The sequence below is a fragment of the Hemiscyllium ocellatum genome, unplaced genomic scaffold (assembly GCF_020745735.1).
Source record: "Hemiscyllium ocellatum isolate sHemOce1 unplaced genomic scaffold, sHemOce1.pat.X.cur. scaffold_801_pat_ctg1, whole genome shotgun sequence".
NCBI classification, from domain to species: Eukaryota; Metazoa; Chordata; class Chondrichthyes; order Orectolobiformes; family Hemiscylliidae; genus Hemiscyllium; species Hemiscyllium ocellatum.
The window spans coordinates 156,400-161,600 of NW_026869243.1; positions in this window are offsets into that span (position 1 = coordinate 156,400).

The following is a 5,201-nucleotide window of genomic DNA, read 5'->3' on the forward strand; positions in this document are numbered from 1 at the left end:
AATATTTTTGAAGCAGTACAAATCAGTAACCAGCGACACTTAGAATATTTTTGGAGCAGTACAAATCAGTAACCAGCGACACTTAGAATATTTTTGAAGCAGTACAAATCAGTAACCAGCGACACTTAGAATATTTTTGGAGCAGTACAAATCAGTAACCAGCGACACTTAGAATATTTTTGAAGCAGTACAAATCAGTAACCACTGACACTTAGAATATTTTTGAAGCAGTACAAATCAGTAACCAGCGACACTTAGAATATTGTTGAAGCAGTACAAATCAGTAACCACTGACACTTAGAATATTTTTGAATCAGTACAAATCAGTAACCAGCGACACTTAGAATATTTTTGAAGCAGTACAAATCAGTAACCACTGACACTTAGAATATTTTTGAAGCAGTACAAATCAGTAACCAGCGACACTTAGAATATTTTTGAAGCAGTACAAATCAGTAACCAGCGACACTTAGAATATTTTTGGAGCAGTACAAATCAGTAACCAGCGACACTTAGAATATTTTTGAAGCAGTACAAATCAGTAACCACTGACACTTAGAATATTTTTGAAGCAGTACAAATCAGTAACCAGCGACACTTAGAATATTTTTGAAGCAGTACAAATCAGTAACCACTGACACTTAGAATATTTTTGAAGCAGTACAAATCAGTAACCGCTGACACTTAGAATATTTTTGAAGCAGTACAAATCAGTAACCAGCGACACTTAGAATATTTTTGGAGCAGTACAAATCAGTAACCACTGACACTTAGAATATTTTTGAAGCAGTACAAATCAGTAACCGGCGACACTTAGAATATTTTTGAAGCAGTACAAATCAGTAACCACTGACACTTAGAATATTTTTGAAGCAGTACAAATCAGTAACCGGCGACACTTAGAATATTTTTGAAGCAGTACAAATCAGTAACCACTGACACTTAGAATATTTTTGAAGCAGTACAAATCAGTAACCGCTGACACTTAGAATATTTTTGAAGCAGTACAAATCAGTAACCAGCGACACTTAGAATATTTTTGGAGCAGTACAAATCAGTAACCAGCCCCACTTAGAATATTTTTGAGTCAGTACAAATCAGTAACCAGCGACACTTAGAATATTTTTGAAGCAGTACAAATCAGTAACCACTGACACTTAGAATATTTTTGAAGCAGTACAAATCAGTAACCAGCGACACTTAGAATATTTTTGAAGCAGTACAAATCAGTAACCAGCGACACTTAGAATATTTTTGGAGCAGTACAAATCAGTAACCAGCGACACTTAGAATATTTTTGAAGCAGTACAAATCAGTAACCAGCGACACTTAGAATATTTTTGGAGCAGTACAAATCAGTAACCAGCGACACTTAGAATATTTTTGAAGCAGTACAAATCAGTAACCACTGACACTTAGAATATTTTTGAAGCAGTACAAATCAGTAACCAGCGACACTTAGAATATTTTTGAAGCAGTACAAATCAGTAACCACTGACACTTAGAATATTTTTGAAGCAGTACAAATCAGTAACCAGCGACACTTAGAATATTTTTGGAGCAGTACAAATCAGTAACCACTGACACTTAGAATATTTTTGAAGCAGTACAAATCAGTAACCAGCGACACTTAGAATATTTTTGAAGCAGTACAAATCAGTAACCACTGACACTTAGAATATTTTTGAAGCAGTACAAATCAGTAACCGCTGACACTTAGAATATTTTTGAAGCAGTACAAATCAGTAACCAGCGACACTTAGAATATTTTTGGAGCAGTACAAATCAGTAACCACTGACACTTAGAATATTTTTGAAGCAGTACAAATCAGTAACCAGCGACACTTAGAATATTTTTGGAGCAGTACAAATCAGTAACCACTGACACTTAGAATATTTTTGAAGCAGTACAAATCAGTAACCAGCGACACTTAGAATATTTTTGAAGCAGTACAAATCAGTAACCACTGACACTTAGAATATTTTTGAAGCAGTACAAATCAGTAACCAGCGACACTTAGAATATTTTTGAAGCAGTACAAATCAGTAACCACTGACACTTAGAATATTTTTGAAGCAGTACAAATCAGTAACCAGCGACACTTAGAATATTTTTGAAGCAGTACAAATCAGTAACCAGCGACACTTAGAATATTTTTGGAGCAGTACAAATCAGTAACCAGCGACACTTAGAATATTTTTGACGCAGTACAAATCAGTAACCACTGACACTTAGAATATTTTTGAAGCAGTACAAATCAGTAACCAGCGACACTTAGAATATTTTTGAAGCAGTACAAATCAGTAACCGCTGACACTTAGAATATTTTTGAAGCAGTACAAATCAGTAACCAGCGACACTTAGAATATTTTTGGAGCATTACAAATCAGTAACCAGCGACACTTAGAATATTTTTGGAGCAGTACAAATCAGTAACCACTGACACTTAGAATATTTTTGAGTCAGTACAAATCAGTAACCAGCGACACTTAGAATATTTTTCAGTCAGTACAAATCAGTAACCAGCGACACTTAGAATATTTTTGAGTCAGTACAAATCAGTAACCAGTGACACTTAGAATATTTTTGGAGCAGTACAAATCAGTAACCAGCGACACTTAGAATATTTTTGAAGCAGTACAAATCAGTAACCAAGTGCATTTTTGAATTGGTTACTGATTTCTCCGTTGAAGTTGGGGCTGCGGTTGGCTTCAGTTAGTGGTGGGGGCTTAATTTTCGCCGAGGGGAGCGTGTCCCGGTAGTGTCTCCGAGGAAGTGGTACCTATTGAAGGGGGTGTTTCTGAATTTGGGCCCTTTTTGAGTGGCATTGCCGGATGGGTTTTGTGTTGAAGGCTTCCAAATCGGGTAGCTCAGCCGGATTTGACCCGGCGGTTCTACCGACTGTCACGCCTTCGAGGGGGGACTGTTGTCTAAGTTCAGGCCGGATTTGGTGAATTTCCTAAGTCGGGAAGTGGTCCCAACGGGTTTGGGAGTGAACCTAACTGCTCATACCAACTTTGAGGCTTTGGGGCCGGGTAGCACAGTCGGATTTGACCCGGCGGTTCTGCCGAATGCCTGGCCTTCGAGGGGGGCCTGCCCTCTGAGTTCAGGCCGAATTTGGTGATTTTCCTAAGTCGGGAAGTGGTCCAAACGGGGATGGGAGTGAACCTGACAGCTCATACCGACTTTGGGGCTTCCAAGCCGGGTAGCTCAACCGGATTTGATCCAGCGGTTCTAGCGACTGCCACGGCTTCGAGGGGGGACTGTTGTCTAAGTTCAGGCCGAATTTGGTGAATTTCCCGAGTCGGGAAGTGGTCCAAACGGGGATGGGAGTGAACCTGACAGCTCTTACCGACATTGAGGCTTCGGGGCCGGGTAGCTCAGTCGGATTTGACCCGGCGATTCTGCCGACTTCCACGCCTTCGAGCGGGGACTCTCCTCTAAGTTCAGGCCGAATTTGGTGAATTTCCTAAGTCGGGAAGTGGTCCAAACGGGGATGGGAGTGAACCTAACTGCTCATACCAACTTTGAGGCTTTGGGGCCGGGTAGCACAGTCGGATTTGACCCGGCGGTTCTGCCGAATGCCTGGCCTTCGAGGGGGGCCTGCCCTCTGAGTTCAGGCCGAATTTGGTGATTTTCCTAAGTCGGGAAGTGGTCCAAACGGGGATGGGAGTGAACCTGACAGCTCATACCGACTTTGGGGCTTCCAAGCCGGGTAGCTCAACCGGATTTGATCCAGCGGTTCTAGCGACTGCCACGGCTTCGAGGGGGGACTGTTGTCTAAGTTCAGGCCGAATTTGGTGAATTTCCCGAGTCGGGAAGTGGTCCAAACGGGGATGGGAGTGAACCTGACAGCTCTTACCGACATTGAGGCTTCGGGGCCGGGTAGCTCAGTCGGATTTGACCCGGCGATTCTGCCGACTTCCACGCCTTCGAGCGGGGACTCTCCTCTAAGTTCAGGCCGAATTTGGTGAATTTCCTAAGTCGGGAAGTGGTCCAAACGGGGATGGGAGTGAACCTAACTGCTCATACCAACTTTGAGGCTTTGGGGCCGGGTAGCACAGTCGGATTTGACCCGGCGGTTCTGCCGAATGCCTGGCCTTCGAGGGGGGCCTGCCCTCTGAGTTCAGGCCGAATTTGGTGATTTTCCTAAGTCGGGAAGTGGTCCAAACGGGGATGGGAGTGAACCTGACAGCTCATACCGACTTTGGGGCTTCCAAGCCGGGTAGCTCAACCGGATTTGATCCGGCGGTTCTAGCGACTGCCACGGCTTCGAGGGGGGACTGTTGTCTAAGTTCAGGCCGAATTTGGTGAATTTCCCGAGTCGGGAAGTGGTCCAAACGGGGATGGGAGTGAACCTGACAGCTCTTACCGACATTGAGGCTTCGGGGCCGGGTAGCTCAGTCGGATTTGACCCGGCGATTCTGCCGACTTCCACGCCTTCGAGCGGGGACTCTCCTCTAAGTTCAGGCCGAATTTGGTGAATTTCCTAAGTCGGGAAGTGGTCCAAACGGGGATGGGAGTGAACCTGACAGCTCTTACCGACTTTGGGGCTTCCAAGCCGGGTAGCTCAACCGGATTTGATCCGGCGGTTCTAGCGACTGTCACGCCTTCGAGGGGGGACTGTTGTATAAGTTCAGGCCGAATTTGGTGAATTTCCCGAGTCGGGAAGTGGTCCAAACGGGGATGGGAGTGAACCTGACAGCTCTTACCGACTTTGGGGCTTCCAAGCCGGGTAGCTCAACCGGATTTGATCCGGCGGTTCTGCCGACTGTCACGCCTTCGAGGGGGGACTGTTGTATAAGTTCAGGCCGAATTTGGTGAATTTCCCGAGTCGGGAAGTGGTCCAAACGGGGATGGGAGTGAACCTGACAGCTCTTACCGACTTTGAGGCTTCGGGGCCGGGTAGCTCAGCCGGATTTGATCCGGCGGTTCTGCCGACTGTCACGCCTTCGAGGGGGGACTGTCCTCTGAGTTCAGGCCGAATTTGGTGAATTTCCCGAGTCGGGAAGTGGTCCAAACGGGGATGGGAGTGAACCTGACAGCTCATACCGACTTTGAGGCTTCCAAGCCGGGTAGCTCAGCCGGATTTGACCCGGCGATTCTGCCGACTTCCACGCCTTCGAGGGGGGACTGCCCTCTGAGTTCAGGCCGAATTTGGTGCATTTCCCGAGTCGGGAAGTGGTCTCTGTCACAACGG